We start from the raw sequence: 21,175 nt of genomic DNA on the forward strand, positions 1-21,175 counted from the left end.
GAAACGCGCTTTCAGGAGACCCGGTGTGGTGTAGTCGGGAATGAACTGCCCCCACTATCCAGCATGCACAACTGAATCTGGTTCCCCCATGCCACCAGGTGTCCATGGGGCCTGGAAGGAGGCCAACACGCAGGACCCTGTGTCCCTGGCTGCAAGGAGGGTGCAGACTGCTGTGTAGGACCCAGCGCCGTTCAGAAGAGAGGCCACTGTCCAGACTTGCAGGGGGTCTCTCTGAGGTACACAGGGAGGTTTCCTAGGATTTATTTATGTTTATGCCTGTACAGCATCAGTAATTTTTAGCTAAAGGATGACATTCCATTTCTTAAATCAAAAAAAAAAAAATGCTGCCTATTGTAGCCAAAGGTGCATGTATGTTAACATCTTATAACGAGGGCTATTTCAAGAGATTCGGAAGGTTTTGTGTATACCTGGCTTTGTTGTCTTTGTTCTTTACAGTTTTAAAAGATTCTACAGTTGCAAAGTTTACTTTTGTGACAGCTACTTGTGCTGCGTCCGTCACCTGCTCAAGCTGCCTAGAGCAGCTGTAGTGCTGGCCTGGCCTGGGGGTCCCTGGTGTGGCTTGGCACCTCGTGCCTTCAGAGGAGAAGCAGAAGCCTCAGCGTTGGCCACGGCAAGATCATCTGTCCTTTTTAGTCATTTAAGAAGACACTGTCACCAATGTATCCCCTGAGGCCAGTTTCACCTTGCTCATGTGTCCCCTCACTTGTGGCCAAGTGAAAAGGGGCTCTTCTGGCACGGCCAAGTCCCACCAAAGAGGCAGGCAGTAGCGTGGGGCAGAACGGGGGCCAGCATCCTGGGGGATGATAGGCACATGATGAGCCACCCACCTTTCCCCCTTTGCTTTCACATGAGAGAGCCCCGGCGTCACACGTCTCAGTGTGGCCACCTCGTGCTCTCCCCCCGCGTCCTGCTGCCCCGGGGGTCGCTCTGAACTTCTGGTAGCAGCCTTGGGGTGGACGGCTTGTTTTCTTTTCCTGTGTGAAGGACAGAGGGTTGTGGATTTGTAAGAAACTGGGAATCAAGAAGAATCAACCGCCAAATGAAACCTGAGAGAGGAAACAATATTTTGAAAGAGGAATGCAGATTTTTTTTAATTTTTTAATGTGTTCTAATTAGTTATACCTGACAGTGGCATGCATTTACGCACTGTGATATGTCATACATAGATGGCTATAACTTCTCATTTTTCTGAGTGCACATGTTGCAGAGTCACATTGGTCATGCAGTCACATAGATACCTACAGAAATAATGTCTGCTTCATTCCACTATTTTTCCTATCCCACATCTCCTCCCCTCCCCTCCCTTCAATTCCCTCTACCTAATCTAAGGTAATGCTATTCTTCCCTAGTGCCCCCCCCCACCTTATTGTGAATTAGCATCCACATATTAGAGAGAACATTCGGCCTTTGGTTTTGTGGGATTGGCTTATTTTGCCTAGCATGATATTTTCCAACTCCAACCATTTATTGGAAAATGCCATAATTTCACTCTTTTTTAAAGCTGAGTAATATTCCATTGAGTATATATACCACATTTTCTTTATCCATTCATCTACTGAGGGACCCCTAGGTTGGTTCCATAGTCTAGCTTTTGTGAATTGAGCTGCTATAAACATTGATGTAGTCTGCTGATTTTAGGTTCTTTGGGTATAACCCGAGGAGTGGGATAGCTGGGTCAAATGGTGGTTTCATTCCCAATTTTCTGAGGAATCTCCATACTGCTTTCCATAGTGGTTGTACCAATTTGCAGTCCCACCAGCAATGTGTGAGTGAACCTTTTTCACCACATCCTTGCCAACATTTATTGTTGCCTGTGTTCTTGATGATTGCCATTCTGACAGGAGTGATATGAAATCTTAGAGTAGTTTTGATTTGCATTTATCTAACTGCTAGAGATGTAGAGCACGCTTTCATATATTTGTAGATAAATTGTATTTCTTCTTCTGTGAAGTGTCTGTTCAGTTCCTTAGCCCATTTGTTGATTGGGATATTTGTTTTTTGGTGTTAAATTTTTTGAGTTTTTTATATATCCTAGAGATTAATGCTTTATTAGAGGTACATATGGTGAAGATTTTCTCCCAATATGTAGACTCTCTCCTCACTTCATTGTTTCTTTTGCTGAGGAAAAAACTTTCTTAATTTTAATCCATGGAATGCAGAATTTAAGATCCTGGTTAAAACTGGCGGGTAGGAGTAAGGTTATAATATTTGTTTCATGAATATTTTACATTGATTCCAAAGCTGTATCTTTGAACAAAAGATATTTGTAGATATTTATTTGTGTTAACCATTCATGAAGTATTTGCAGTAGCTGGTAAGCCTTTGTTCAAGTGCAGTTAAATGTGGAAGTTCAGCATCTCTCAGGGTTTGTGAAGTATTACATTAGGCTGAGCCTCCTACAAAGTACAACTGTGACATATATTTATCTTCAGAAACATCATTAGTATCTGGACACAGGCATCTACCATTTGTTTTTCCCAACTGAGATTTCATATTAGTAGCATATAATATCACAAAACACCATGAAATTTACAATCAGGGCGAGAAGTAATTCTTGTATCACGAACCCAAATGCGACCTCTGTCTCTCCTGCGCACGGTAAGCCTGGCCTCTGACTTTTGGCTCTCGTTACCATACCGCTGTGAGGTGGCTCAGTGTCCCACCACCCAGCCCTCGCGACCTCCACCAGGTCATGCTCGGAGGTAGCTGGACACATTCATGCACCTCACACCCGGTCCCTCCACAGAGCTACCCCTTTCAGAGGCACACACTCTGCCTCAGTCACCCCAGGTCTCTTGGGTTTAGGTCCCTGGACCCGGGAAGGATGTGCCCTGGTAGCCATGGCCTCCACATCTGCACTTCCTCCAGCCCCAGAAGGCTGGCTGTGGTCCCGTGAGCTTTGAAATGCCAGAGACAAGAGCCCCGTCGTGTGCCCAGAGTGACACCCGGGCCAACGGGGTGCAGGGAAACGCTGGGATGCTGGGTACTTGGAAGCCACCAAATCAGGTCAGGGAGTCACTCTTCTCCTGACCTGCCCAGCAGGGAAGGCTCCAAGGTGGCTCCAGGCCCAGGCGGGCAGCTTGTTGTGAGCAAGCCACTCAGTGCAGAGGCCAGCCTGGGCTCCTGCTGCCACTCAGCTCCCCACTCCCCACCAAACCCCAGCGGAAGGTAGGCTCTGGGGTGGGACTCATCCCCGTGTTACTGTGGCATCCCACAGACGGAAGACTGGCACCTGTGGGCAGAGCAGGGCTCTGTCTAGAGAAAGCTCTCCTCTCCCTACACAGTGGCTGCTCCAGCATGTGCCACCGTCCGTCAGGAGGCACGGCCATTACCTCAGGGGCTGCGTGACCTGACGCCAGGTTGGCCCTGAAGAGCTGAGCGCCAAAGCGCTTCCCAGAGGCTGCCCTTGGCCCCCAAGGGATGGTCAGTTCATTGTACTTGAAGGTTTTTTTTTTTCTGTTTTCCCAAAGAAATTCCCACTAAAAATTAAAAATAAAAATTATCAAAATTTGTTAAAATTTACTATAATACAATGGTAAGCAATGGGCAGGATTGGAATTTTAGCCTCATCTGCAATAGTGATATGCAGACTGGATGGGATTTGCTACTTCTTTTAGATTTTTGGGTGAGCTTGCAATGCCAGAGGGGCGCGGATCTTGGATCAGTGCACGGATCTTGGATCTTTGCACATGTGTTTTGTGATCCTTCTGAATTGATTCTGACGTTTAATAGGTTTTATTTATATTTACCGTTCACAGCTGCTTTTTATTGACTATTTGTTGAGCATAGGTGTCTGACCAAGTATCTGACCCGAATTTAGCCTGCGAGGCTGCACACGGACCAACCCCCTGAGGTGATAGTGCTGGGTCATGTTCAAACCTCCCCACTTTAGAGAACTCGGAGCTGAAACATTTAACTGTACACTTAATGCTTCAGGGGGCAGCTTGTCTTTGTCCCTGACATTACTGGATCACTTTGGCCTGTGGCCAGGGTCCTCTGCGGGTTTGCTCCTCCCACACCTTCCCAGCCCGTGTGACTGCCAGGGCAGCAGTGGTGCCTGTCCTCGCGGGAGCTCCCCTGGAGCTGAGGGAACCTGCTTCCTGATGTGTGCGGGCCTCATTTGGATCCTGCCAACAGCCTCAGGCGATATCGTTCATGCCTGGACAGCGACCACTCACTAAAAGCTCTGGAACAGAGCCAGGAACCGGCTGAGAGAGACTGGAGCATAGCAACTGGCAAGGGAGAGGAGCATCCCTAATCCAAAGCAGAAAAAAGAGGAAGAAACGGAGGAAGAGAGGGGGAAACGGCCCGCCTGCCTCGTCTATTTCCACTGGCTTCCAATAGATGAAATTCCATTTGCACTGAAATAAAATACCTCAAAAATAATTGCTTTTTTTCCTAGCCCCTCTTGAAAGTTTAACACAATTCTCCACATTTAATTGCAAAGCTGAATTTTAATTAGTAAGGCCCCATGTGTGGGAAGGAGGACCCACTTGGGTACGTGCATGCATCGCAGTATCTGCGGGTGCTCTCGTTAACGGACGCTGACACACGACAGGACGCCGTGGGCGCTCACCAGGGAGCCTGTGCAGGCAGCCCCCTCCCAGTCTTGGCGCTGACTCATGTCCACAGGAACAGACAGACCCGTGGTTCTTTGTGGGACACCGTTGTGCGGGCCATCACCCACCAGAGAGCTTCATGGCACGCCCATCCTGCTCTGGCCCCTCTTGCTGTACGCCAGAGGTCAGGACAGACCTTTCAGCATTGCTTGAGAGCATGGCACCGGGCACTTGGAGCAAGACGTTGCACTCTAGGGATTATTTGGGGTGCAGTGGATGCCCCAGGGCCGCCTCTGCTCCAGTTGTGTGTGCAATCACAAAATTGGGCATCATTTTTGGAATGTGGTGGCAGTTAGCTATTAATGGCACTACAAATCCTTTATTTACAAGAGTCTGGCCACTGTTCTGACAGCAGTCTGTCTTCTACTGTCTCTGCTATCTGCCTGTCAGTTCCGTGTCTGGGTGTGGCTGTCACCTGCGGCACAGCACACTGGGACTCCACCATGGATCTGAGACCACACACCCAAGCAGGCTGTGCCCTTCAGGGGACATTTCTGATATTGGATAAGCTGAATGTGTGTTTGAAGAACTCAATGTTCAAAGAAAGGAGCGTGAGGGCTTCCAGACAAGACACTGAAGACAGTGAGTGACGTGACAGGAACCCGTGCCGTGGAGCACCCTGTGGGCCAGGTCTGGACTGAGCACTCAGTCTGTCCTGACGTCTTGACTGACAGCAAAAAACATGAGAACAGCTTTGGGGCAAACAGCCACTGCCTGGCCTTACCCACCAAAAGGCCCAAGTGCCATCTTGCCACCATCTGGGCTGAGGCCCTTCCTGCCCTCAGCCTCTGGGCAGAGCCCCGTGGATGACAGAAGAAGCAGCCAAGTTGGAAATTACCCCCTTGCCTGCTGGAGACGGTGCAGACCTCCTGGGCTCTCCCTGTCCTCTCTTTGGAAAGGACTGCCCTGCACCTGTGGGCCCTCCGGACTTCCATGGCCTCTCTGTGCACCACCCCTTCCTGTTCAGCGGTCTCTGAGCACCAGCTGCCGAGTTCAGCACACTCTGAGGGATCTGCTGGCTGTTATGTCTGACATCCCAGAGAGATGCTTCCTACACAGAGGAGTCATGTCCCAAGACTCTGGGAGAGAAGAGAGCGCAGGGACAGGGAGCCTCCTGGAGGAGATTCTCTGCTTACAGAAGGCATCTGCTGCAGCAGGATGCAGGATACCGGCACTCATTCTCGCCTTCCCAATCAGGCCCCTCCCGTGCTTCTGAAGGAGCTCTTGGCTCAGGGAGCGGCAGGCGCAGAGGAGTGGAATCTGAGGGTCACGTTCACCACCAGCAGACAGAGGCGTCATGTGCTGGCAGACCTCACCAGGGACAAGAACTGGGGGTGGAGAGGGCGGCTGGTCACACACAGTGCTGGGACTGCCTGTCCACCGCACGGGCCAGGAGCTGCCCTGCTGCGGCCCCTCCAGCTGTGTGACGAGGGTGCTTCGGTGCTTCCTCCCCACCCATCCCCTGCAGCAGGAATTAGTCCCAGGTGCCCAGAGCTACTTCCTCCTCCCCCCTTTCTTCTCTCTGTCTGGCAGGGCAGCAGGATGGGAGCACAGGGCCTAGGGGGCAGAGGCAGCCACTCAGGGTGAATGGGTTCCTCCGTGCACAGAAGACTTTAGCAGGTGCCAGATGGAGACAGACTATTTAGGAAACCCCCCTCCTCTTGCAAGGGGGAATGCAGGCCATCCCCAGAGGGAGGGGCCACCGCACCTGGGTCCTGGGGCTGGGCTAGAGGTGGAGGCTGGCAGAGCTCACAGTTTCAGGCAGGTCTCCTGCACTGGCCTGCTGGTGCTGGCCGTTGTGCTGAAGTTAGCTCTCACACACTGGAGCCCGGATGACCAGGGGTGACCAGGGATGACCAGGGCACAGGCTAAGGGTGGCTGCTAAGGCCTGTTTTGGGCTTCAGTGTTTCCTGGGTACTTCCTGCTTCCCACAGCTCACAGGCACTTCTCTATTGAGATTCGGTGGTCTGCAGTGTCCCAGCCCACACCCGACCCAGATGGCCTTTTCTTCCCCTAGCTTCACCAGCCCTCCTACTCCCGGGCCCCAGCCCACCTCAGAGAGTGACAGGCAGGCGTGTAAGCAGGGAGGGGTAGGGCTCTGAGAAGCAGTAACCACCTTCCCTGATGCTGGTGCGGTTCTGGCAGAGAAGCTTCCTAAATTAACCCAATGTGAATTCTAAGGACTGTGGAAGGGACATGGCCTGGAGTCCCCACCCTGGGTCAGCCAGCACAGCCCGCCTGAGCCATTTCTGTACTCATCCCTGGGCCTTGCTCACTGCCGGGGTGGGGCAGGGAGCCTCAGGGCCAACAGGGATGAGCAGAGGCTCCAGGGACTGTCCAGTTTTGAAGCACTGGAGAATCTGAGAAGCAGGAGACGAGTGGCTGTCTCAGCGTCCCTCGCTGGCCCTCCAAAGGGCGTGTTGGCAAGAGGAGCCAAAGACCACTCCTAGGGTGGCTCAGACAGGAACACCGGAGGGACTTGTTCCTGTGCTTAGGGAAGAACTGACATCACCTTGGAGGTCATGGGACAGGGGACTGGCCTCCATCACCCTCAAGGACATGGCAGCTCAGCTGGGCACCCTGCATCTGGGCCAGGGGTCAGTGTCCTCTGTCGATGTTAGTTCTCTGAATTTTAGGGCTTTTGTTGTTCTTCCCCGAGCTGTTCTCCTGCTCTAGATGCAATTCTGCATTTGTTTGTTTGTTTCACCTAATGTGAGCCTTCCCATGTCATTAAATATTTTAATTTTTCCTGGCTCACTTCCATCTGATGCTTATGCTGTAATTTATTTTCTTATCACTAAAACTCATATAGATTTCGTCTCAACTTTTTTGTGCTATATTCAATGTGGTAGAATATTCTCTGCCACTGTTTTTAGGGCCTTGATTTTTCCCTGGGATAGAATGCTGTAGGGACAGTCACAGGGCCAAGGGCATGGGAGTTCAGCTCTTCCAAATGTGCTTCCTGTAGTACTGGACCTGCTTCTGTTCCCCTGAGTGAGAAAGTCAAATGTCCTGCTATCCTCTATAGAGAGCATAAAGTATAATCATTTTTAAAGTACCTCCTTCTCATCAAGAAAAGAACTGCCCTGTGTTTAAAAATACCATTTTTTAAGGATTGACATCTATATAGCCCTGGCTTTGCCAGAACATTCTGGAAGATGGAATGGTTAGAGCCCTCCCTCCTGGGCATGATTGCTTCCTATGGCTGAGTCAAGGCTCAGGCCTGCAGGCAGAGAGGCCACCACCTTTGATGAGAGCAGGGTCCCCATGGGTGATGGAGAGCAGGTCCTCAGCCCCTCCTCTGCCACCTTGAGTGCTGTATCCTGCTCAGACCTGCAGGTAGGCAGGTTCCTCCGCCCTCCTCCCCCAGCCCACCTGGCCTCCTCCAAGACCCTCAGCATCGTGGAACCCCTGGAGTGGACCCTGAAGACTCCCTTCATCTCCCAGGCCACCTGCAATGAGGCACCCAGGCAGGGGCATGCATCCCATGGGAACCAAATCGTCCCTTCTGGGACCACAGGTGGGAGGGACAGACATCCTGAGCAGCATGTGGAAACTGCCCCCTCGAGTGATAGTGACTTCTGGGGACCAGCCTGGCAGAGCAGAACTGAGAGAATGGTGGGAAGGACGTAGGAGCAGGGTGCCTTCCTTCTGCAGACCCCACCCTGCCCAATCCCGCCCCAAACCTGAAGCCAGCAGGCAGTGAGCCCACAAACACCCCCTGGGCACCGACCATGCGGAGGCACTGGTGCTGTGACAGGGCTGCCTTAGAGTCCCTGCCTTCTGGAGACACATGGGTGGCCCAGCGACACGTGAGAAGGGCACACCCAGCACAGTGCTTACAGGTGACTTCAGACATATGGGCACATTGCGGCGAGACCATGAAGGCCTGAGCAGATGGCAGGGCTGCCTGAGCCAGGTGAATGTCAACTCATGTTCCTTCCTGTCAGAAGTCACAATACTGGTCAAGAATCACATGGAGGCAAGTTTGATCACAGGTAGATCATACAAGACTACAGGTAGTTAAGAAGATGTTCTGTTACACCAATTATTAAGTGCTGACTGCACACATAGCTCTCTATCAGAATCTCATAGTTAGGGACCAGGAGATGGCCCTTCCCCAGAAGATGGTGTGCTGTCCAAGCAATCATGTGACACAGACAGGTGCACACAGGTACCCAGATGTGCAGGGGTGTGCAGAGACGGTGTGTCCAGAGGTGAGCAGGAGGCTCAGACAAAGCACCCGCGCAGAGCCCTCCTGGGCTGCAGGATCCCAAAGCCTCTGACCAGGAGACGGAGCCATGAGTCCAGGATGCTGACAGGTCATGGGAAGTTGTTTCTGTTTCCACTCGTGCCACTTGTGAATGCAGCACATCCAGCATGGCCGAGCTCAGTGCAGACAAAGAAGGCAACAGCCCAGGGTGGCAGCGGAGAACAGAGGCTGCTGGAGCAGAAGGCCACCTGGGGTGCCGCGGGCACAGGGGCAGAGGTCAGGACAGGAGGAGCTGGAGGAGGAGCCCTCCACCGAGGTCCACAACAAGACCGCCTGTATACACCTGTGCTTAGATGGCTGGGGATGAACGCACAAGGGAGCCAGGCCTGGAAGTGCTCTGTGCTTATGAGCTGTTCAGACCTCACCTTGTCAGGAAAATAGAGATAAAGGAAGGGAGGCAGGAAGGATTGAAGAATATCCAGGTGGGGAACAGGGTGCTGCAGACTGCCTGTTTGCCTGCGGCTCCTCAACCCAAGGAGGCTGAGGTCAACAGAATCCGCTATACCACCCAGGTGAAACTAGGCAGCCAGGGTGTGGTCGCTGGCCCAGAGACTGCCGGGAGAGGAGCAGCTCAGATACTTGGGAGAGGAACTAGTATGCAGAGGTTGAGCAGGCAGCCAGGAAGGAGAGGTACAGGCCCCCCCAGGGCAGAAGTTCCAGCCAGCCCACGTGGCGCAGCCTCACAGATTCACTGGCGGCCTACGTCTTCAGACTCCAGAAGGACTAGGAATACCATGAGACTGATCTGGGTACCCACCCAGCCTTAAGTCATTGATTTTGCAGCAGAATCAGTTTAGGAGAAACAAAGTCACTGCAGACTGTAGACCTGCACCTGGCAGGTGCCTCCCTGAACATGGGCTGCAGGCTGGCATGCAGCCAGGGCCAATGCACCTGAAGGCACCTCACCCCCGGCAAGTCTGGGCCCTGCCTTCATGGGGACCTGTCTGCTCCTGAGACAGAAGAGGTAAGACGGCTGCACAGAGGCTGGCAGGAGGGTGCCTGGATCCCACAGAGGACAGGAAGGGGCAGCACTGGGGTGGTCCGGGCTTGGACTCCTTCAGAGACTGAGTTTCTCTGGGCAGTCTTTAGGTGTGAGGCCCGGGAAGCCCAAGAGCTCACTGTAGGGAGGAGCATCTGAATGGCTGTGAATATTGCACCTGCCTTTTCATTTTAGGCTCTGGTTTGGGTGCTGTTGTTTTGGTTTGGGCTTTTCCCCTCAGATGATATCACGCCTGTGATTTTTTTTATGTCACCCTGGTCTGACACTGAGAACCAACATATCCACAGCTCCAACTCTGCACACATAGCTCTCTTGACCCTCAGAAAGGGCTGTCAGGGTTCAACTTGGGAGACTGACCCACTTTAAGAAAATTCAAAGAACCCCATGGCAGTAGGAGCCACCAAGCTCCTAGCAGGCTCCGTGAGGGCCTGAGTCACCCCTTCAACATCCCATGAGTCCAGAAAATGCAGCTGAAGGCCAGGGGATCTGATCAGTCCTTCCTCCAGTGGATGAGAACCGAGGCCCACAGAGGCAAAGTCCCTGAGAGGAGGCAGAGGCTGGAACCCTCTGCAAGTGTTTCCTCAGTGCAGGTCTGGGAGCTGCCCCAGGGCTGAGGGTGGTCTTCCCATCTCAGGAAGATGAGGGCAGCCGTACCTGAGAACGCTGGTGGGAAGTCCTGTTTGGCATTGTCAACGTGGAGATGATGAGGTGGCTTCAGGCACAGGGCAGCAGCATCATCGACAGCCAGCCTGCTGAGGAGCTGGAGTCGGTCAGTGAGATTCAGGCTGAGAGAGCATCCACCACGGTTACTCAGCAAGTTTCCTGCAGAATGAAAGAAGAAGTGTGGCATTTCTCTGAAAAAGAAGTTTCCAGGGCTCAGGTCTCGCCCACAAGAACAGCAGCTGTCCCAGGTTGGCTACGTTGAAGACTGTCCAGCAGAAGCACTGCCTCATCCACAGGGTGCTGGGCAGTGTTGGCCATATCATATGGGCGTGAGGCCCTGGGTCCCCAGTGGTCAGTGCCCGTGGGGACTGTTGGAGACAGGTTGGGGCCTCCTCACCAGAGTGCTTCCTCGCGTCCTCTAGAGGACGGATGCACTTGATAAATCACAAGCACACAAAAGCCACACTGAGGGCCTCCTGTATGCCAGGCCACACTGCAAGACCATGCTGCTTCCCGTGCTCCCAAAGGCCTGGCAGCTGCTAAGAGGCCTGAGACCAGACAAATGCCCCATGGGCTTCCAGAAGTGTGCTGGGGAAAGAGGGTGGCTGCCCTGCCACTGCAGCTTGTCCCAGACGGAAGGGCAGATGGAAAAGAAATAGGTGAGGTCGACCAACAGACGGGTAGGCGGGTAGGTAGGACAGGTGACCAGAGATAGAGAGGTGGGTGGAAAGGTGAGAGAAGAATGATGGAGAGAGGGATGACAGAGACTGAGAAAGACACAGATGGTGACAGACAGCAGATGGTGGTGACAGAGATGCCAGCAAAGAGACGATAAGTAGATGATGGATGGCTTGGTACATAGGAGCAACACAGGCATGTGTGTGTATACACAGAGATCACAGTCATGGGTAGGGATCATACATGATACATAGAGAAATGATAGGTAGATGGTGGAGACTGGGATAGAAGATAGAAATTGGTTGAAACAAATAGGTGATAATAAATAATAGATGATAAAAAATATCAGCTGCCCCGTGAATCAGACCTAAGCAAGGCAGCAGGCTCACCATGGCCATGTGCCCTCTGAGCAGGGACTGTCCAGGGCCTGGCCCCCTTGCAGCCAGACTGGGCAGCCCCAAGGCTAGGGGCTCCTCCCTGCTCTCAAGGCAAACATGCTGTGGACAGACAAATAGAGTCGCAGAGTTCAGAGAACAGAGACCCTGACCGGAGGAAGTCGTCCTCAGAGCACCTTTCCCATAAGGTTCAACTCCACCCTGTTGGAAATAAACAGGAATTTCCTGTTGCTTTCTCTTGGGTTACTTTGTGTAAGGGAAAATTGTCCATTCAAAACTGGTGCGCACTGTGTCTCAAGAAAATCTAAGAGTTTTGTCAACCCAGCTCTGACAAAGGAGAAAGCTGTGCTAGGAGCAGTGGAGACCCACAATCTCAACTACAGCGTCCGGGACCAGGTACACAGCCCAGGTGCATTCCCGAGTGTGGCCAGAGGGGGCAGTGTGCACGATGAAGAAGCCCAGGGGACACCAGAAGAGCATGCCAGGACACCTGTGCCCAGGCGAGCAACAGCACAGACACGGCAGGTGGCATCTAAGCATGACAGACCCCAGGAACAAGGAGAGGCCATCACAAAGCACTTCCGAATCCTCTCTACGATGACTAGATTTCAGGGCTCATTACCTGTAGCCTGGTGCTCAATAAACATGGAGTCAGAGCCTCCGTTTCTCAGTGCTGCACTTCTGTGTATCCATGTGTGCTGAGAGTTGTGAGTGTGTGTGTGTGTGAGTGTGTGCACACGCACATGCCCACACTGGCATATACTCATAAGTGAGGTCATCGCTTTGTGGCCTAGGAATGCCCAGTGACATCTCTCCATCACCTGTCTTCCACTGGCAGGATTTTAAGTCATGACAGAGTACTCTGTCTTGGGCCATCTGCAGCAGGACATTCGGTGTGCCTTTCAGGAAAAACGGGGAATATTGGCTTTTCTCTGTTTTGCCTCTGCTCTGGGAAGGAATACGGTTCATTTCTCAGTTCCTCCTATCTGACTTGGTTCCTGTGACCCTGGCTGTGGAGCCAGGTGACTTCAAGAACCCTGAGCAGAGGCTGTGAGGGTCACTGCCACGCTGGGAAGTGGACCCACCTTTGCCAGGAAGCCGCCATGATGCACAGACAGGGTGTTTCTTCCTGCCTGTGTGAAACAGCTCCATGCCTTATGCTGCAGCACCTTTCCACAGGGCACCTCCCATCAACCCGACACCTCAGACACACGAGTGGACACTGCCGGGCCGTCTGGCTGCTCTCTGGTATCATTTCCAGCAGTTTTCCGTCAGAGTCCCTTGAGCTGATGTAACCAGGAGGCTCACTGGAAGGAGTGTGTGATCTGTCCCCAACAAAAGGATCTTTTCTGACAAATGTGGATTCGGCTCTTATCTGACCTGGCAGAAGACGTGCCGGGAGGCACAAGTTCAGTCCTGTGCAAGGGGTGCTTCCTCCTGTGTGGGCCACTCCTCTGTCCAGGTGAAAAGTCGGGTTAAGTGACTGGAAGTGTCCTGTCCACTACAGACTTCCACTGCTGCGGGAATGCTGTGTTAACAAGTGGTGTGTTGGTCACTAGTCCCGAGGGACTGGAAACTTCTGGAGGCCTCAAAACCCCTGGAGCTCTGTTGCTGACATAAGACGTCACTGAGGAGCCCCTGGGAGCCTAAGCACATGCGCACAGCAGTCCAATCTGCTGGGGTCGCTGCAAGAGAAGGATCAGCAGTTGAAGTAAGTTTGTCCTAACACTCTCAACATTCTGAACTTACAAATGGAAGGACGGTCAGTGCTGTGTTATAGACTGACTTCCTTGAAGCCCACACACCGGTAGAACCCAGCCAGGCACCAGGGCTCACAGGCCAGTGCTCAATGTCAGCACCACCAACCAACAAAAGCCACCTTCAACGCCTATCCCTCTGCAGGGCACAGTGGGACCAAGGAAAGTGACACACGCAGGGTCCTGAAGTCAAGGGCAGAACAGTAACCTGAGGCACCACCACAGGCCCCCCAAGTCATCGGGGGAGACCCAGGTGGCTTACAGGAGACTCTGGTGGCACTGTTTGTAGGATGAACCATCCTGGGCTCTGGGATAACTGGGAATGGCTGGAAGGAGAGGCAGAGCTCTAGAGGGGTCTTACAGGGTCTGTGGGACAGGAAGCTCCAGGCAAGAGAAGCCAGGCTGAGCAGGGGATGCAGGACAAGAACAGCAACGTGGACCCCGAGAACATTAGCTGTGAGGTGCTGTGGCCATCGGATGGTGTGGGAAGAATCAACGTGAAGGGCACACACTCACCGGCTTCTGCTGCTAGGCAGAGCTCACTCCACTGGTGGAAGGAACCTCGATTCCAAAGGCAGAAGCACCTGGGTCAGAATAACACAAGAGGAGAATGTGGGGCCTAGGAGACAGTCAGTGCTGGCAGAACCAGTGGCCCCCACCCCTGAAACAGCTGTCTCTTCTGCTGGCCTCAAAGACCCTGAGTGGCAGCCTGCTGTCCCTGGGCAACCCTTAGCATTGGACAGTCCTTGGTACAGGTGCATCTAGAAGCTGAGGCAAAACTGGGTCTCAGAGCAGGCAAAGTCCGTAGGTTTATGTGAGGAACAGACACCGCTGCCACTCTCCTCCACAAGGCCTGGTGAGCAGGAGGCAGATTCGAAATTGTTCTCCAGGGGGAATCCAGGAGGACTCCTGTCCAATGTCACTCAGACTGCCGAGGGCCAGCAGGAGGGCTGGATTTCTATCTGTGCCCCACCCCCATATTGAGACCCAGTGGTCTCCGGGTCTGGATTCCTGGTGTGGCACCTGCCAGGATGTGCCCTCCAGTGGAACCTGAGAGACCTGCTCTGGGGAGTCCAATAGCCTCTCTGGTCATTTTCAACTGTCCTTCCCTGAATGAGGATGGACAGCTAAAGACTAGACATGTGAGGAGAGCTCTAGAATGGAGAGAGCAGATTAGGCACAGAGAAGAAAATGCCCAACAGAAATGAAAGTGTTCCCAAAGAAATGGAAAAATGGTCTATTTAGAAAACAGGAATTCTAAGAAACTTAGAAAATAAAAAAAGAAAGACATAAAAGCTCAAGAGGACCAAAGACAGAGTCGAAGACATGGCCCAGTTGACAGGAGGAATTGTGCCAAGAGCCCAGGAAGAGGCACCAATGAAAGAGCCAGGCTGGAGGCCAGCCCCTAGCTGCCCTTGTCCAGCCAAGGCCAGCACAGCCCTGGGCACTGCCGACCTGCCCGACCTCCCATTCTGCTGAAGAGCTGGGAGAAGCAGGCTCCACACCGGACACCTGCCGGCCAGCCCAGGGCCACCTGGAGGGAGATCAGGGGCAGCTGTCCAAGTTCTGGAGCTCCCACCTGGAGCTTGCTTCCCGGCCAGCTCAGGAGTGGTGCTGCCTGGGAGGGAGGAAAGAGGAGCAGGAGCAAGGAGGAGAGGGCCTCCTGGACTTGGGCAGGTGGGAGAAAGACCCTGCCTACCTTGTGGGCCCCGTCCACCTCTCAGCTGACGGGACAGAGGAAGAGGAGGCGTGTGCCGTGGCATTCAGGAGTGAAAGGTGCACGTGTAAGAACCTCGGCTGCCGGGGAGCCGTGTCTTCTGGACAGCTGCTTGGAGAGGTGCACTTGAGTCTGCCCTGGGGGCTCCTGGGGACGTCCTGTGCGGGATGCACAGAAACTCCAGAGCCTCCCTACTCTTTCTCCCCAGTTGGAAGAAAGTGTTCTTGGGCTGAAGGAGATTAAAGTCACTGTTATCTTGACTTTGAATTATTTTGCTTAAGGCAACAAACATTTCTAACAGGCTATGTAATTTAAAGAGACTTTTCTAAAGATATGAAGCAAGTCTCTGCCATCCAGAAACAGAGATTTGTTCAAATCTCCTCAGCAGGAGAACCAACTAAACATTTTGAACAAATTTTTCTTGAATATTTTTAATGCATAGAACATTTATATCAAATTTAAACTAAATATACATATATAGACATATATATATATATATATATATATATATATATATATATATATATACACATGTACAATTTTCTTTGTAAATAACCCACATAAACGATAAAAGGACAAAATGAAGGAAATATATTGATATAGAATTAAAACTGAATAGGTTTAATTGGTTGTGTGTCATTGTAAAGAGAGTTCAGGAGGAAGTTTGAAATCTTGGCCCTTTAATAATTCAGTGATTCAAATCACTTGTAAGGTCCTCTACATGTTGTAGCTGTTCTGGACATTTGTAAGAGCGACCCTCTAAAAGCTTAGTGGTCAGAAGACGCACCAACTCTGTCCAGGACGAGAGCAGACGACAGCAGAACAGACCCAGGCTCGCCAGCCCCTGCCCATGAGCCTGTGGGACCTGTAGGCTCAGAGTGAGTCTGAGAGGAAGCACGGAGCTGCCCGAGGGTGGCCACCAGCTGGTGACTTAGCGGCCACCTCTCGCGTTCCTGGGCCCTCAGCTACGTGATGTCCAAGTCTTCTCTCACGGGTGTGCACAGGACACTCCAGATCATCGGGCCCTCCTCACCGTATCCCTCTCTCCTCTACCCATGGAACCCCAGGCATCACGACTGGGGCTGCCTGTGTACAAGTGCCCAGCCTCCTCCCAGACAAAAGCTGTTGTTGTTTCAAGGGATCCTCACAGGGCCCAACAAGAAGGAAGGCATTATGCCTACCACCTTAGCAACCAGGAAGCAAGCCTTCACGGACAGGGGCCGGCAGAGCCGGCCAGTGCTGCTTGGCTGGGAGGCCTGAAGAAGGTGCTCCAGACATCTGTCCCTCCGAACGAGGTTGGGTGGGGGGGATGTCCACCTAGGGTCATCCGGAGGGTCTGGCAGACATAGTGTGTAAAAGCTTAGGAGAACACAGCCCTGGTGTAACCACTGTGGGTAGGCTGAGCTGTGGCTATGACTGGGCACTCCAGAATCAGGTCAGACACCATTTCTATTATTGCAAAGGAACAGTCTCAACCTTGACTTAATGGATGCTTTTCAAGCTACGTGTGAAGAGTATTGTCCTTCAGCCCTGTCTTGGCACCTCTGCACCTCTGACCGGGAGGCAGGAGGTCCTTGATGTCACCCCAGCCTTACCTGCTGCAGCTCTACCACATACTTGGAAACAGAGGACATGCGGCCAAACCTGGGGTTCAGTTTCAGAGATTGCAACCCCTGCCTCTATTAATGGATCATGCAGCCTCAAGTTCAAGGTCACGGAAATCAGGCTGTGAGCATGTGACACCTGCAGTTTCAGACAAGGGGGCTCACGGGGGAGCTCCAGATGGCCCTGTTGACACAGGTTAAGAACAAAGGTCAGAAAGCCGCACCAACCAAAAGCTGTTTGGAAAAATCCACAGCCACACTCAGGAGGGAGGGGCTGGGAGGACCCTGGAGAAAGCTGAATGCAGCCCTTGACTTGTAACTTGAGGTTAAAACGTGGAGGCCAGGTCTCTCGTCTAATGTAGCATGTATTTCCTTTCACTCCACTTACAGCACTCTGGACTGTCTCTTCCATCCATGTACTTGCGCGGTACATAAAGCACAGGGGTAGGACCGTGATCTGTGATGTAAGTCGTGGGTGGGTCTCATGCCTGATGTCCAGGGTAGGAATCACTGTGGACACAATCTAGGCATGTTACTAGAGGCCCGTCTTGTCAACAGGAGGCTACTGAGCTGCCACACTCTTATGAGTAGTCCTATGTACTAACTCCTTGAAGTTTCGACTGTGTGTAAAAGATACAGAATTCCATCTTATCTGTGTTGTATATCAGGTGATGAGAATGGAAGACAGAATGTGTGAGTGACACTGAAATCTGTGACTTTGACTTAGTGTTCAGAGCTGCATTTAAGCCTGGGGTGTGCTCAAGCCCGTGGCCACGAGGGCACCCTCAGGGCCCATCTGACCCCAAATTCCACCATGTTCCTCAGGGGTGGGAGGGTCTGCCTGGGCTGTGGGCATGCAGGATACAGCCAGGGCCAGCTGGGGCCTCCTGGGCTCTAACTCCATGCAGGAGTCTTAAGCCGCTGCCCAAGTCCAGGCCCTTCCTCCCCTGGCCCCCAGATCCTTCCCCGCAATGCCCACTGCCCTCCCACTGCCTTCAGTGGGTGTTTATGGAACCACTATGATGCTCCAGAGGGTCTGCTGAGCTCTAGAAGAACGTCCAGGAAGCCTTGCCTGATGATGGACGTTTCTGTCTGCTGTCCAGAATGGTGGCCACTTGGAATGTGACAAATCCAAGAGAGGGTTTGGATTATAATTCTCTTTAATTTCAATCAAATAGTTACATAGGCCTGGTGGCTACTGTATTGATCCTGCAGCTCCTAGACCAAGAACCAGTTCAAGGGGCGCTTTCCCACCCCCTGAAGGAGAAAGGCAGTGTGAGGCCCCAGGCCCGCCCCAGAACAGCAAAGGCACTCCTTCCTAATCCACAGAGAAACCTGGTTTGTTCCATCGGGAAACCCTGCAGAGTGCCTGGCCAGTATGGAACCACAGCTGGTGGGAGCTTCGCCACACCTTGGAGAAGCAGAACTCAGAATGCGACAATGACTTGAATCCCAAGGAGGAAGTTGAGTTTGGAACCTCTGCACAGGGAAGAGGAGGGTGAAGGCCGAGCTCCTCACCCGAGGGCCTCCAGCTCCGGCCGACTCCACCTGCTTCTCCCAGTCTGGGACATTCCAGCACTGTGGCTTTTCCCGTGTGAACAGACAGGAGCCCAGCTGGAGCTGGGTGTGACTGCAGAGTCGGGCAGGCTGCGCACATCCCCTCCTGGTGCAGAGGACGAGGGCAAGGCCCACCCTCCCTCCTTCCAGGCTCACAGAAGGTGGACTCCGCAGAAGGCACACCCCAAGCCACGCCCCAGAGCAGCCTCCCAAGGCCTCCGCAGCCTGCGTTAGGTTGTGTTCTCAGAACCAAGAGCCTCTGCGGATCTGAGCAGCGCCCTGGTCACAGGCTCCTTCCCCCCAGGGCCCACTGCCCTGTGGTAGGACGAAATGTGTCTTGGGTTTGAATTTGTTGTCACACTGAAACCAGACACCAGGAACTGACAGTCAGTGAGAATGGCAAACAGAGAGGACAAAGGGATGTTGTATGCAACTACATGCAATTTTGTTTGCATTTCAGGCTAACGGACCTAGTGAAAGCCCTAAGCAACCAACCAGGTGAAGTGGCAGGAAAATACTGGGCGTTTATAGCCAGCAAATGCCGGTGGCTGGAAAGTGAATCCAAATGATTTGCAAAAGTATAGTCAAGGAAAGACATCTGCTCAGGTGGAACACAGGCAGGAAGGAAGCGATTTAAGATTTTAGTATCCTCCTAGCACATGGCAAGCTGAGGCCCAGGTCCAGCCCAGGTGTGTACCCCGTGTTAAGGAGGGAAGCCTTGCGCTTCCACATCACAACCCAGCTACCTCCCATGGCCTGTGACATGTTGCATGTCCTCAGACCCAGCGACTGCTGGACTCCAGGCACTCCCAGAGTAGGAACCGTGGCTTTGGAGGCAGGTGAGCTCACACCTGTGCCTTCCATGCCCACCTGGCTTCTATGATCACACCTGGGTTTTCTGTCTTGGTCAACAACGTATGCTGCTGCCTCCTCTCTTCTCTTTCCTCCCCGTTCTCGGCTTCTCCAAAGCACACTGATGGACTGGAAGCCTTGGGCGGGACAGTGCCATGGGGCACAGCCAAGGCAGGGGTTGTGCCTGCTGCCCCACAAGGAGGAGCAGGTGGCAGGAATCCTCTCTGGGGACAGAGTGCCTCTATAACCTCAGGACCCAGACACCCACCTCTGTGGTGCTCTGCAGTTGGAGCCCATGCTCCCAAATGTCCTCAGAGCCAGACCCACCATCTTCCAAAATCCCAGTCATTCTACTGCAGCCGTGAGTAAGAGGACCATTCTGTCCTGCTCTGCGCTCTGCAGCATGGCCGTCTCCAAGTCTGCACCAGTGCAGTCCTGAAAGGGTGGATTCTGGGCATGCGCGAGGAGGGAGAGGGAGAGGGGCCCTCCTGCCCCTGAAGAAGCCCCCACTGCCAACCTGAGGGAAGCAGCGTCCCAGAAGACACATGGCCCTGTCTGCCGTCATCCCTCAGGATCCCGGGACTGGGCTGACAGTGGGCCTGGTGACCGCTGGTTGAGAGCCCACGATGCAGAGCTCTGCACAGACCAGCAGGCATCTGACACTCACAGGAGAGCTATGAGCAGAAGGATGGCTAGACAGTGGCCACCACGACCCTGAGCCTAGGGGACCTGAGGAGCAGCAGGCCTCCTGGGCTCCCACTGACACTGCTGGGCACCTTCAGGGCGCACCTAAGCAGGTCCGCCAGAGAGATGGGTCACCATGGATCTCAAACTGACTCAGGGTCAGATGTGAACTAAACATGAGAAAGCTGCCCCAGAAAATCTCAGGATCTTTCACAGATTCCATATTCGAGCCAAGCGTAGCGGCCACAGTTGTGGATGCCAGCAACTCTGGAGGCTGAGGCCGCAGGATCACACGTAAAACCAGCCAAGGGTCTGCCTCTAAAACAATAAAAAGGGCTGTGGAGGCAGCTCCGTGGTCCAGCACCTGGTAATCCCCTCCCCCAAAATCCATATTTGAAGTACGCTGCAGACCACGTCCTTCCCTGCACTGCAGACCACGTCCTTCCCTACGCGGCAGACCACGTCCTTCCCTACACTGCAGACCAATCTCCTTCCCTACACTGCAGACCAACGTCCTTCCCTACACTGCAGACCAGTCTCCTTCCCTACACTGCAGACCACGTCCTTCCCTTGGCTTTTCCTGCCTGTAGCAGTTTCCATACTTGCTTTGCTTCTTTGTTTCTAAGGGATGCAGGCATTGAAAAGGCTGAGCCCAGGCGTCCTCTATTTTAAGGTCAACAGAGCCTGGGGAGTCAGCCAGCTGTCTTCAGAGCACAGTCAAACCCTGGCATCCAGGTGGAGGGACTTCTCCCAGGTGGGCAGCCTCCCCAGGGCACAAGGTCAATGAGGTTCTCTCTGCTGGATCCTGAAGTGTATCCCAGGAACAGTAATGGATTTTTGCCACCAGTACTGTTGTTCTAAATGTCTTGACAGTGTTGGCCACTGGGACAGCTGGCTTCCCAAGCCCTGAGGAGCCCTGTGTCTGCTGCACAGCTGGAGGCCCGAACAATGACCAACAGCCCCAGCATTCCTCACGGTGGTTCTCAGCAGTGCTCTCATCCAGCCCTGGCCTGACCTCTCAGTGCATGACAGCTGAGTGGTCCTCACTCGGCCGATGGCTCTGAGCTTAACCTCTGCCAGTCGCTCAACCAACGGGTCCTGACAAAGGCAGACCAAATCCACCATGCTCCAAGCGCAACACATGCTGCCCCCGCCTCCTGAGTCCACGCCTGCCCACTGTGCTCCGCCCTTCATTGGCCACCATGGCCTTCGCTGGGACTGAGGGTGCAGTAGAGCCTCCCTAGGGTCCCGGCTGCTCCCCCACCCCTCCTACATCCGAAAGCACTTCTGGCAATGTGACCTCCTCCTCGGTGCACCTGCCACTCTGTCCACCACCAGGGCAGCCTGGCTGCTGC

The 21,175-nt window shown here is 53.2% G+C and overlaps 1 protein-coding gene across 30 annotated transcripts in view; it reads left to right on the forward strand.

Moving 5' to 3' along the window:
• Myt1l (myelin transcription factor 1 like) overlaps window positions 1-21,175 on the forward strand; it is a 340,605-nt gene that overhangs the window by 215,121 nt on the left and 104,309 nt on the right. Inside the window, exon 1 of one of the 30 annotated variants that reach the window (XM_048804915.1) lies at window positions 11,357-11,361. The exons of the other annotated variants lie outside the window; for them this stretch is intronic. The gene's annotated coding sequence lies outside the window, so the exon portion shown is untranslated. Of the gene's footprint in view, window positions 1-11,356; window positions 11,362-21,175 lie in introns of those variants that run through there. 30 annotated transcript variants of the gene reach the window in all.

This window comes from Marmota marmota, unplaced genomic scaffold, assembly GCF_001458135.2.
Source record: "Marmota marmota marmota unplaced genomic scaffold, marMar, whole genome shotgun sequence".
In the NCBI taxonomy this organism is placed as follows: domain Eukaryota; kingdom Metazoa; phylum Chordata; class Mammalia; order Rodentia; family Sciuridae; genus Marmota; species Marmota marmota.